The sequence below is a fragment of the Podarcis cretensis genome (assembly GCF_951804945.1).
Source record: "Podarcis cretensis genome assembly, chromosome: 18".
In the NCBI taxonomy this organism is placed as follows: Eukaryota; Metazoa; Chordata; class Lepidosauria; order Squamata; family Lacertidae; genus Podarcis; species Podarcis cretensis.
In genome coordinates this window covers 20,001-32,500 of record NC_137188.1, presented here as the reverse complement: position 1 = coordinate 32,500, position 12,500 = coordinate 20,001, and the positions used below count along the sequence as shown (strand labels likewise).

Genomic DNA, 12,500 nt, shown 5'->3' with positions numbered 1-12,500 from the left:
CCTCCCTTTGCTTTCCCCCGCTCCTGGCCGTCCGAGGGAGAGGTCGGTCCCCTTCTTCCGGGTAGACCGGTCCCGGACAAAGTCACCGAGTTCTACGGCAGCTGTCCCCACAAACCCCACCCACCCTTTGCGATGTCGTCAGGTTACAGCGACCGGGTAGACCTTGAGGCTCCATAGCGGGCACGGGCAGGTAGACCGAGAAGCCCTCCGTCCTCCCTAGTAGACAGGCAAGCCGCAGCCTCTCCGGCAGGTAGACCGAGGGCCCGGCGAGCAGATTGGCCCGACACAGAAACCCCCACCGATCTCGGAGGTAGACCAGCAAGCCCCAGCCTTCCCAGCTGGTAGACCGGAGGGAAGCCGAGGGCCAGGAGACCGGGCGACTCCGCCAGGCCCTCCGGCCGGTAGACCGGGCTCACCGAGGTCCGGGGCCCAGTAGACCAGCCAGCGGTTCTGCGCCGTGCGCCAGGTAGCCCGGCAGAGCCGCGCTCTCCGGTGGGTAGACCGGGAAGCCCCACGATCTGAGAGGAAGACCGGCAAGACCCAGCCTTCCTGGCTGGTAGACCGGAGGGGAGCCGAGGGCCTGGAGGCCGGGCAACGCCGCTGGCTCCCCCGGCGGGTAGACAGGGCTTCCCGAGGTCCGGGGCCCAGTAGACCAACCAGCGGTTCCGCGCCGTGAGCCAGGTAGCCTGGCAGAGCCGCGCTCTCCGGTGGGTAGACCGGGAAGCCCCACGATCTCGGAGGAAGACCGGCAAACCCCAGCCTTCCCAGGCGGTAGACCGGAGGGAAGCCGAGGGCCAGGAGACCGGGCAACGACGCCAGCCCCTCCGGCCGGTAGACCGGGCTCACCGAGGTCCGGGGCCCAGTAGATCGGCCAGCGGATCCGCGCCGTGAGCCAGGTAGCCCGGCAGAGCCGCGCTCTCCAGTGGGTAGACCGGGTAGCCCGACGAACTGGGAGGAAGACCGGAAAGACCCAGCCTTCCTGGCTGGTAGACTGGATGCGAGCCGAGGGCCTGGAGGCCGGGCAACGCCGCTGGCTCCTCCGGCGGGTAGACAGGGCTTCCCGAGGTCCAGGGCCCAGTAGACCAGCCAGCGGTTCCGCACCATGAGCCAGGTAGCCCGGCAGAGCCGCGCTCTCCGGTGGGTAGACCGGGAAGCCCCACGATCTCGGAGGAAGACCGGCAAACCCCAGCCTTCCCAGCCGGTAGACCGGAGGGGAGCCGAGGGCCGGGAGACCGGGCAACGCCGTCAGCCCCTCCGGCTGGCAGACCGGGCTCAATGAGGTCCGGCGCCCAGTAGACCGGCCAGCGGTTGCGCGCCGTGCGCCAAGTAGCCCGGCAGACCCGCGCTATCCGGTGGGTAGACCGGAAAGTCTACCGTTCTCGGAAGACCGGCCAGATCCTCCCCCACTTCAAAGGCTAGGAGACAGGGCAGCGGCTCCAGGCGCCGCCGCCCCCCCGCCTAGTGGACCGGCGCCTCCCGGCCCCATGGAAGGTAGACCGGGAAGCCGTTTCTCCTCAGGTAGACCTGGAAGCACCAGAACGTGTGGCCAGCAGGCAGGCAGGCAGGCAGGCAGGCCGCTCCCTGCTTTCCAGGTACTCCGGGCAAGAGCCTGTTCCTTTGTTTAGGAGCGATGGGCAGGTGGCAGGCAGGCAGGCAGGCAGGCAGGCAGGCAGGCAGGGAGGGCCTGGTGTGCGTGGACGCGAGGAGCCCACCGGGCCTGAAACCGAGTAGACCGGCCAGCGGTATCGCGCCGTACGCCAGGAAGCCTTCCGGCAGGTAGACCGGGAAGCCCCACGATCTCGGAGGAAGACCGGCAAGCAAGCCCCAGCCTTATTGGCCGGTAGAGCGGAGGGGAGCCGAGGGCCGGGAGACCGGGCAACGTCGCCTGCCCCTCCGGCGGGTCGACCGGGAAGCCAGCCTCCCTTCCTCGGAGGTAGACCGGCAGAGGTAGAGCAGCCTCCTTCTCTAATCCCGTGCCAGGGGCCCTCGTGTCTCTGACGGGAGAGGGGCGGCAGCGAGGTGGGAAAGCGGCTGGCGGCGGGCTGCGATCCGGGCTCCAGGACCTGAGACCCTCGAGCGGCCCCTGTGCTCCCGTGGCCGCGGCAGCGTTTCCCAGCTTCTCGCGGGAGTGAGGGTGGGGACTGCCCCGCGGTGGTGCAGACCCCGCGCTTCGTCTTTCCGCGACCCTGCCGCGCAGACAGCTTCCCCTCGCCCGCCGCCACCCGGCGTCGGGGTGGGGTCCAGGGGCCCTCCGTGCCGGAGACGATGGCGCGGCTGCTGGGCGCCCGCTGTCCCCTCAGCGTCTGCGTCCTCCCGGCGCCCGCTCGTCTCCGCGAGTGCATCCTTCTCTCGCTCCCCCGGCTGCGTCGTCCCAGTTGTTGTTGTTGTTGTCGTTGTACCAGTTGTCGTGTCGCGGGCCCCCTTGGCCGCTCCCCGCCCGGGAGGCCAGCGGTTCCGCGCCGTGAGCCAGGTAGCCCGGCAGAGCCGCGCTCTCCGGTGGGTAGACCGGGAAGCCCCACGATCTCGGAGGAAGACCGGCAAACCCCAGCCTTCCCAGCCGGTAGACTGGAGGGGAGCCGAGGGCCGGGAGACCGGGCAACGTCGCCTGCCCCTCCGGCGGGTCGACCGGGAAGCCAGCCTCCCTTCCTCGGAGGTAGACCGGCAGGACCCAGCCTCCACGGCCAGCAGAGCCCAGGGCCTGGAGACCGGGCACCGCTGCCAGCCCCGGGCCAGACCGGGGGGACCGGGGACGCGAGAAGCAGACCGGGCCTTCGGTGGGCAGACCGGGCGGGAGGCACCCCATTCTCGGAAAGGGGGCCGGCAAGGCCCAGCCTTCCCGGGCGGCCGGCAGACTCGGTGGACAGCGGTCGCAGGCCCGCCCGCCCGCCCGCCCGCCTGCTGCCGGGAGGACCGTGGCCCTCGCGAGTAGACCGGGTGGTCGACGGGCCTCCGGCGGGTAGACCGGGGATTACCGGATAGCCTTCCACCAGCCGCCTGGGCCGGGCGGAGAACGGGGGGGTAGACCGGGAAAGCATTCCGTCCTGGGAAGGGGACCGACCGCAGGAAGAACAGTCCACGCTGCCGGCCCCTCCGGCGGGGAGCTAGACCCGGCCGCCCCCCAGGGCAGGGAAACGGCCAGCGCTTCCGCTCCTTCCGCCTGGAAGACCGGCCGAGCCACCCCCACTTGCCGGCAGGTAGACCGGGGCCACTGGCAACCTCGCCCCTGGACCGGGCAGCGGCCGAACCCACCCAGACGCCCGGAAGCCTGCCCTTCCCCGGCCTTCGCACCCTCCGCTAACCGCTCTCGGAGGTGGACCAACTAGTAGACCGGGCAGAGGTTCCAGTCCGGCCGTCAGGTGGACCGGCGCTTCCCAGCCCCAAGCAGGGAAGACCAGGAAGCTGTCTGCCCTCGAGGTAGAGCTGGAAGCCCCAGTCCGGCAGGCAGGCAGGCAGGCAGTCAGGCGTGAGCCTCCGTCGGGCCGACCGGAAAGTCTCCCTTCCTCGGAGGTAGACCGGCAAGACCCATCCTCCCCAGCCGGCAGACTGGAGGGGAGCCCGGGGCCGGGACACCGGGGTGACCGTGGACGCGAGAAGCAGACCAGGCCTTCGGTGGGTAGACCGGGAGGCACCTCGTTCTCGGAAGGGGGCCGGCCGGCCGGCAGTCTGGGGGGACGTCCCGCCCGCTGCCGGGAAGACCGTGGCCGTCGCGAGTAGACCGGGTGGTCGGCGGGCCTCCGGCGGGTAGACCGGGGAGGACTGGATAGCCCTCCACCAGCCGCCTCGGCCGGGCGGAGAACGGGGCGACCGCGCAGCGGAAAGTCCTCCCAGCGGTAGACCGGGAAAGCCTTCCGTCCTGGGAAGGGAACCGCCACGTCCCAGCTTACCTGGCCAGTAGTGGACCGGGGGAGAGCGAGAGCCGCCAGCGGCCGCAGGAAGAACGGGCCACGCTGCCGGCCCCTCCGGCGGGGAGCTAGTACCGGCCGCCCCCAGGAAAACGGTCGGAGCTTCCACTCCTTCCGCCGGGAAAACCGGCCGAGCCACCCCCGCTTGTCGGCCGGTAGACCGGGGCCACCGGCAACCACGCCCCTGGACCGGGCAGGGGCCGGAGCCACACAGACGCCCCCCGAAGCCTGCCCGTCTCCGGCTTTCGCACCCGCTGCCCGCCGCCCGCCCGTCGCCGAGAAGCAGAGGCCGGGCGCAGGGAACGCTCTACCGCCGCCCCGGCGCGTGGGTAGACCAGCACCGCCGGGGAGCTGTGGAGCCTCTTGCCGGAGTGAGCCTGCTGCGTCTGGCCGCCAGAGGCTTCCAAGAGGCCGGCTTGTCGCGGCGATGAGGCCGGTGCCCGAGACGCCGTCCGCTTTCGGCGGGCAAGGACGGCATGCGCGCGGAGATTTCTGGCGACAGGGTTTTCAGGACCCTCTGGAGAACCGCAGACGACCCAACCGCGCTCCCCGGCCAGTGTAGACCCACGGCGGGGGCAGGCGCGGCGTCTGACGCGGTACTTCTTTTTGAACCGAAGACGACCCAACCGCGCTCCCCGGCCAGTGTAGACCCACGGCGGGGGCCGGCGTGGCGTCCGACGCTGTTCTTCCGGGGGGAACTGACGACGACCCAACCGCGCTCCACGGCCAGTGTAGACCCACGGCGCGGGGCAGGCGCGGCGTCCGACGCAGTTCCCTCGGAGCAGCGGTGAGCAGCCTCCTTCTCTGATCCCGTGCCACGGGCCCTCGTGTCTCTGCCGGGAGAGGGGTGGCAGCCAGGTGGGAGAGCGGCTGGAGGCGGGCTGCGATCCCGGCTCCAGGACCTGAGACCCTCGAGCGGCCCCTGTGCTCCCGTGGCCGCGGCAGCGTTTCCCAGCTTCTCGCGGGAGTGAGGGTGGGGACTGCCTCGCGGTGGTGCAGACCCCGCGCTTCATTAGTGGGGACAGGGCTCACGTCGCTATCCCCGGCCTCCCGGGCAGCGATGGTCGCGTCGGGGAGGGCCCTCTGCGGGCCGGCCGGAGACTGGCGTTCAGGCGGAGCGGCAGCCTCCCCTTCCCCACGTCCGTCTGGCGTTCCGTCGCCCTCGCTTAGCGACCCGATCCAGGCGCGGTGCCTGCTCCCAGGTGGCGGCGCCGCCGCCGCATCCAGCCCCCGTCTTTCCGCAGCCCTGCCGCGCAGACAGCTTCCCCTCGCCCGCCGCCGCCCGGCATCGGGGTGGGGTCCAGGGGCCCTCCGTGCAGGAGACGATGGCGCGGCTGCCGTGCGCCCGCTGTCCCCTCAGCGTCCGCGTCCTCCCGGCGCCCGCTCGTCTCCGCGAGTGCATCCTTCTCTCGCTCCCCCGGCTGCGTCGTCCCAGTTGTTGTTGTTGTCGTTGTCCCAGTTGTCGTGTTGCGGGCCCCCGTGGCCGCTCCCCGCCCGGGAGGCCAGCGGTTCCGCGCCGTGAGCCAGGTAGCCCGGCAGAGCCGCGCTCTCCGGTGGGTAGACCGGGAAGCCCCACGATCTCGGAGGAAGACTGGCAAACCCCAGCCTTCCCAGCCGGTAGACCGGAGGGGAGCCGAGGGCCAGGAGACCGGGCAACGTCGCCTGCCCCTCCGGCGGGTCGACCGGGAAGCCAGCCTCCCTTCCTCGGAGGTAGACCGGCAGGACCCAGCCTCCACGGCCAGCAGAGCCCAGGGCCTGGAGACCGGGCACCGCTGCCAGCCCCGGGCCAGACCGGGGGGACCGTGGACGCGAGAAGCCGACCGGGCCTTCGGTGGGCAGACCGGGCGGGAGGCACCCCATTCTCGGAAAGGGGGCCGGCAAGGCCCAGCCTCCCCGGGCGGCCGGCAGACTCGGTGGACAGCGGTCGCAGGCCCGCCCGCCCGTCCGCCCGCTGCCGGGAGGACCGTGGCCCTCGCGAGTAGACCGGGTGGTCGACGGGCCTCCGGCGGGTAGACCGGGGAGGACCGGAAAGCCTTCCACCAGGCGCCTGGGCCGGGCGGAGAACGGGGGGGGGTGGGCCGACCGCGCAGCGGACAGACCTCCCAGCGGTAGACCGGGAAAGCCTTCCGTCCTGGGAAGGGGACTGACCGCAGGAAGAACGGTCCACGCTGCCGTCCCCTCCGGCGGGAACTAGACCCGGCCGCCCCCTAGGGCAGGGAAACGGCCAGCGTTTCCGCTCCTTCCGCCTGGAGGACCGGCCGAGCCACCCCCGCTTGCCGGCAGGTAGACCGGGGCCACCAGCAACCTCGCCCCTGGACCGAGCAGCGGCCGGACCCACCCAGACGCCCGGAAGCCTGCCCTTCTCCGGCCTTCGTACCCTCCGCCAACCGCTCTCGGAGGTGGACTGGCTAGTAGACCGGGCAGAGGTTCCAGTCCAGCCGTCAGGTGGACCGGCGCTTCCCAGCCCCAAGCAGGGGAGACCAGGAAGCCGTCAGCCCTCGAGGTAGAGCTGGAAGCCCCAGTCCGGCAGGCAGGCAGGCAGGCAGGCAGGCAGGCGTGAGCCTCCGTCGGGCCGACCGGAAAGTCTCCCTTCCTCGGAGGTAGACCGGCAAGACCCAGCCTCCCCAGCCGGCAGACCGGAGGGGAGACCGGGGCCGGGACACCGGGGTGACCGTGGACGCGAGAAGCAGACCAAGCCTTTGGTGGGTAGACCGGGAGGCACCCCGTTCTCGGAAGGGGGCCGGCCGGCCGGCAGTCTGGGGTGACGTCCTGCCCGCTGCCGGGAAGACCGTGGCCCTCGCGAGTAGACCGGGTTAGGGAACGGTCTACCGCCGCCCCGGAGCGTGGGTAGACCAGTACCGCCGGGGAGCTGTGGAGCCTCTTGCCGGAGTGAGCCTGCTGCGTCTGGCCGCCAGAGGCTTCCGAGAGGCCGGCTTGTCGCGGCGCCGAGGCCGGTGCCCGAGACGCCGTCCGCTCTCGGCGGGCAAGGACGGCATGCTCGCGGAGATTTCTGGCGACAGGGTTTTCAGGACCCTCTGGAGAACCGCAGACCACCCAACCGCGCTCCCCGGCCAGTGTAGACCCACGGCGGGGGCAGGCGCGGTGTCCGACGCGGTACTTCTGGTTGAACAGAAGACGACCCAACCGCTCTCCCCGGCCAGTGTAGACCCACGGCGGGGGCCGGCACGGCTTCCGACGCGGTTCTTCCGGGGGAACCGACGACGACCGAACCGCACTCCACGGCCAGTGTAGACCCCCGGCGCGGGGCAGGCGCGGCGTCCGACGCGGTTCCCTCGGAGCAGCGGTGAGCAGCCTCCTTCTCTGATCCCGTGCCACGGGCCCTCGTGTCTCTGCCGGGAGAGGGGCGGCAGCGAGGTGGGAGAGCGGCTGGCGGCGGGCTTCGATCCCGGCTCCAGGACCTGAGACCCTCGAGCGGCCCCTGTGGTCCCGTGGCTGCGGCAGCGTTTCCCAGCTTCTCGCGGGAGTGAGGGTGGGGACTGCCCCGCGGTGGGGCAGACCCCGCGCTTGGTTAGTGGGGACAGGGCCCACGTCGCTATCCCCGGCCTCCCGGGCAGCGATGGTCGCGTCGGGGAGGGCCCTCCGCTGGCCGGCCGGAGATAGGCGTTCAGGCGGAGCGGCAGCCTCCCCTTCCCCGCGTCCGTCCGGCGTTCCGTCGCCCTCGGTTAGCGACCCGATCCAGGCGCGGTGCCTGCTCCCAGGTGGCGGCGCCACTGACGCATCAAGCCCCCCGTCTTTCCGCGGCCCTGCCGCGCAGACAGCTTCCCCTCGCCCGCCGCCGCCCGGAATCGGGGTGGGGTCCAGGGGCCCTCCGTTCCGGAGACGATGGCGCGGCTGCCGTGCGCCCGCTGTCCCCTCAGCGTCCGCGTCCTCCGGGCGCCCGCTCGTCTCCGCGAGTGCATCCTTCTCTCGCTCCCCCGGCTGCATCGTCCCAGTTGTTGTTGTTGTTGTCGTTGTCCCAGTTGTCGTGTCGCGGGCCCCCTTGGCCGCTCCCCGCTCGGGAGGCCAGCGGTTCCGCGTTGTGAGCCAGGTAGCCCGGCAGAGCCGCACTCTCCGGTGGGTAGACCGGGAAGCCCCACGATCTCAGAGGAAGACCGGCAAACCCCAGCCTTTACAGCCGGTAGATGGGAGGGAAGCCGAGAGCCGGGAGACCGGGCAACGTCGCCTGCCCCTCCGGCGGGTCGACCGGGAAGCCAGCCTCCCTTCCTCGGAGGTAGACCGGCAGGACCCAGCCTCCATGGCCAGCAGAGCCCAGAGCCTGGAGACCGGGCACCGCTGCCAGCCCCGGGCCAGACCGGGGGGACCGTGGACGCGAGAAGCAGACCGGGGCTTCGGTGGGCAGACCGGGCGGGAGGCACCCCATTCTCGGAAAGGGGGCCGGCAAGGCCCAGCCTCCCCGGGCGGCCGGCAGACTTGGTGGACAGTGGTCGCTGGCCCGCCCGCCCTCCCGCCGCCGGGAGGACCGTGGCCCTCGAGCGTAGACCGGGTGGTCGACGGGCCTCCGGCGGGTAGACCGGGGAGGACCGGAAAGCCTTCCACCAGCCGCCTGGGCCGGGCGAAGAACGGGGGGGCCGACCACGCAGCAGACAGACCTCCCAGCGGTAGACCGGGAAAGCCTTCCGTCCTGGGAAGGGGACCGACCGCAGGAAGAACGGTCCACGCTGACAGCCCCTCCGGCGCGGAGCTAGACCCGGCCGCCCCCAGGGCAGGGAAACGGCCAGCGCTTCCGCTCCTTCCGCCTGGAAGACCGCCGATCACGGAGGTAGACCGGCAAGCCCCAGCCTTTCGGGACGGTGGACCGGAGGGGAGCTGAGGACCGGGAGATCGTGCGACGCCGCCAGCCCCTCCGGCCGGGAGACCGGGCTCATCGAGGTTAGGCGCCCAGTAGACCGGCCAGCGGTTCCGCGCCGTGAGCCAGGTAGCCCGGCAGAGCCGCGCTCTCCGGTGGGTAGACCGGGAAGCCCCACGATCTTGGAGGAAGACCGGCAAACCCCAGCCTTCCCAGCCGGTAGACCGGAGGGAAGCCGAGGGCCTGGAGGCCGGGCGACGACGCCAGCCCCTCCGGGCGGTAGACCGGGCTAACCGAGGTCCGGCGCCCAGTAGCCCGGCCAGTGGTTCCGCGCCATGAGCAAGGTAGCCCGGCAGAGCCACGCTCCCCAGTGGGTAGAACGGGAAGCCCCACGATCTGGGAGGAAGACCGGCAAGACCCAGCCTTCCTGGCTGGTAGACCGGAGGGGAGCCGAGGGCCTGGAGGCCAGGCAACGCAGCTGGCTCCTCCGGCGGGTAGACAGGGCTTCCCGAGGTCCGGGGCCCAGTAGCCCGGCCAGCGGTTCCGCGCCGTGAGCCAGGTAGCCCGGCAGAGCCGCGCTCTCCGGTGGGTAGACCAGGAAGCCCCATGATCTTGAAGGAAGACCGGCAAACCCCAGCCTTCCCAGCCGGTAGACCGGAGGGGAGCCGAGGGCCGGGAGACCAGGCAATGCCGCCAACACCTCCGGCCGGTAGACCGGGCTCACCGAGGTCCGGCGCCCAGTATACCGTCCAGCGGTTCTGCGCCGTGAGCCAGGTAGCCCGGCAGAGCCGCGCTGTCCAGTGGGTAGACCGGGAAGCCCCACAATCTCGGAGGAAGACCGGCAAGACCCAGCCTTCCTGGCTGGTAGACCGGAGGGGAGCCGAGGGCCTGGAGCAACGCTGCTGGCTCCTCCAGCTTGTAGACAGGGCTTCCCAGCCGGTAGACCGGAGGGAAGCCGAGGGCTGGGAGACCAGGCGACAACGCCAGCCCTTCCGGCCGGTAGAACGGGCTCACCGAGGTCCGGCGCCCAGTAGCCCGGCCAGCGGTTCCGCGCCGTGAGCAAGGTAGCCCGGCAGAGCCGCGCTCTCCAGTGGGTAGACCGGGAAGCCCCACAATCTCGGAGGAGAATTGGCAAGACCCAGCCTTCTTGGCTGGTAGACCGGAGGGGAGCCGAGGGCCTGGAGGCCGGGCAATGCCGCTGGCTCCTCCGGTGGGTAGACAGGGCTCACCGAGGTCCGGCGCCCAGCAGACCGGCCAGGGGTTCCGCGCCGTGAGCCAGGTAGCCTGGCAGAGCCGCGCTCTCCGGTGGGTAGACCGGGAAGACCCACGATCTCGGAGGAAGACCGGCAAACCCCAGCCTTCCCAGCCGGTAGACCGGAGGGAAGCCGAGGGCCGGGAGACCGGGCGGCGACGCCAGCCCCTCCGGCCGGTAGACCGGGCTCACCGAGGTCCGGCGCCCAGTAGCCCGGCCATCGGTTCCGCGCCATGAGCAAGGTAGCCCGGCAGAGCCGCGCTCCCCAGTGGGTAGACCGGGAAGCCCCACGATCTCGGAGGAAGACCGGCAAACCCCAGCCTTCCCAGCCGGTAGACCGGATGGAAGCCGAGGGCCGGGAGACCGGGCGACGACGCCAGCCCCTCCGGCCGGTAGACCGGGCTGACCGAGGTCCGGCGCCCAGTAGCCCGGCCAGCGGTTCCGCGCCGTGAGCAAGGTAGCCCGGCAGAGCCGCGCTCCCCAGTGTGTAGACCGGGAAGCCCCACGATCTGGGAGGAAGACCGGCAAGACCCAGCCTTCCTGGCTGGTAGACCGGAGGGGAGCCGAGGGCCTGGATGCCGGGCAACGCCGCTGGCCTCTCCGGCGGGTAGACAGGGCTTCCTGAGGTCCGGGGCCCAGTAGACGGGCCAGCGATTCCGCGCCGTGAGCCAGGTAGCCCGGCAGAGCCGCGCTCTCCGGTGGGTAGACCGGAAAGCCCCACAATCTCGGAGGAAGACCGGCAAACCCCAGCCTTCAAAGCCGGTAGACCGGAGGGAAGCCGAGGGCCGGGAGACCGGGCGACAACGCCAGCCCCTCCGGCCGGTAGACTGGAGGGGAGCCGAGGGCCTGGAGGCCGGGCAATGCCGCTGGCCTCTCCGGCGGGTAGACAGGGCTTCCCGAGGTCCGGGGCCCAGTATACCGGCCAGCGATTCCGCGCCGTGAGCCAGGTAGCCCGGCAGAGCCGCGCTCTCCGGTGGGTAGACCGAGAAGCCCCACGATCTTGGAGGAAGACCGGAAAGACCCAGCCTTCCTGGCTGGTAGACTGGAGGGGAGCCGAGGGCCTGGAGGCCGGGCAACGCCGCTGGCTCCTCCGGCTTGTAGATAGGGCTTCCCGAGGTCCAGGGCCCAGTAAACCGGCCAGCAGTTCCGCGCCGTTAGCCAGGTAGCCCGGCAGAGCCGCGCTCTCCGGTGGGTAGACCGGGAAGCCCCATGATCTCGAAGGAAGACCGGCAAACCCCAGCCTTCCCAGCCGGTAGACCGGAGGGGAGCCGAGGGCCGGGAGACCAGGCAATGCCGCCAGCCCCTCCGGCCGGTAGACCGGGCTCACCGAGGTCCGGCGCCCAGTATACCGGCCAGCGGTTCTGCGCCGTGAGCCAGGTAGCCCGGCAGAGCCGCGCTGTCCAGTGGGTAGACCGGGAAGTGGGTAGATCGGGCGAGGGACGCCTCCACCGGCCGCCCGGGGCCCGCACTCGCGGGACCGGAGGATGGAAGGACGCACGGAAGTACCCGACCCCTGGGTGGGTGGGTGGGTGGGTGGAGCGGCGGCTCGCCTGCCCGCACGCTCTCAGATAGCTCGCTCGCTCGCTCGCTCGCCAGATCGCGTGCTGCCCGCTGGCTCCCCGGCCAGGCAGACAAAAGCTTGTGTCGAGGGATGACCTTCAATAGATCGCAGCGAGGGAGCTGCTCTGCTACGTACGAAACCCTGACCCAGAATCAGGTCGTCTACGAATGATTTAGCACCGGGTTCCCCACGAACGTGCGGTGCGCCAAGGTCGAGAGGCGGCCCCCTTCCGGCCGTGCTCCGCTCCCAAAAGTAGCCCACTAGGCGGCTCGTATTCCACGCCCGGCTCCACGCCAGCGAGCCGGGCTTCTTACCCATTTAAAGTTTGAGAATACATTGAGATCGTTTCGGCCCCAAGACCTCTAATCATTCGCTTTACCAGATAAAACTGCGGTGCTCGAGCGCCAGCTATCCTGAGGGAAACTTCGGAGGGAACGAGCTACTAGTCTTTAGTCTTTCGCCCCTATACCCGGGTCGGACGACCGATTTGCACGTCAGGACCGCTACGGACCTCCACCAGAGTTTCCTCTGGCTTCGCCCTGCGCAGGCATAGTTCACCATCTTTCGGGTCCTAGCACGCGCGCTCACGCTCCACCTCCCCGATGGCGCGGGCGAGACAGGCCGGTGGTGCGCCCTTCGCTCGGCGGCGGCGGGATCCCACCTCGGCCGGCGCGCGCCGGCCCTCACTTTCATTGCGCCACGGGGCTTTTGACGCGGTCGGGGCGCACTGAGGACAGTCCGCCCCGCGAGGAGGAGGGACGGGGGGCCAGCGGGGGGATAGGGCGCGGCGGTCATCTCCCTCGGCCCCGGGATGCGGCGAGAGCGCGGCTCTGCCGGGCTACCTGGCTCACGGCGCGGAACCGCTGGCCCGTCTACTGGGCCCCGGACCTCGGGAAGCCCGGTCTCCCGGCCGGAGGGGCTGGCGGCGTTGCCCGGCCTCCAGGCCCTCGGATCCCCTCCGGTCTACCAGCCAGGAAG

The 12,500-nt window shown here is 71.2% G+C and overlaps 1 long non-coding RNA gene across 1 annotated transcript in view; it reads right to left on the bottom strand.

Annotated features, from left to right (window-relative positions):
- Positions 1 to 12,500, bottom strand: part of LOC307207348 — a 180,382-nt gene that overhangs the window by 153,823 nt on the left and 14,059 nt on the right. Inside the window, exon 2 of the long non-coding RNA XR_013834659.1 lies at positions 11,837 to 12,117. This is a non-coding gene — a long non-coding RNA (uncharacterized lncRNA). The remainder of the gene's footprint in view (positions 1 to 11,836; positions 12,118 to 12,500) is intronic.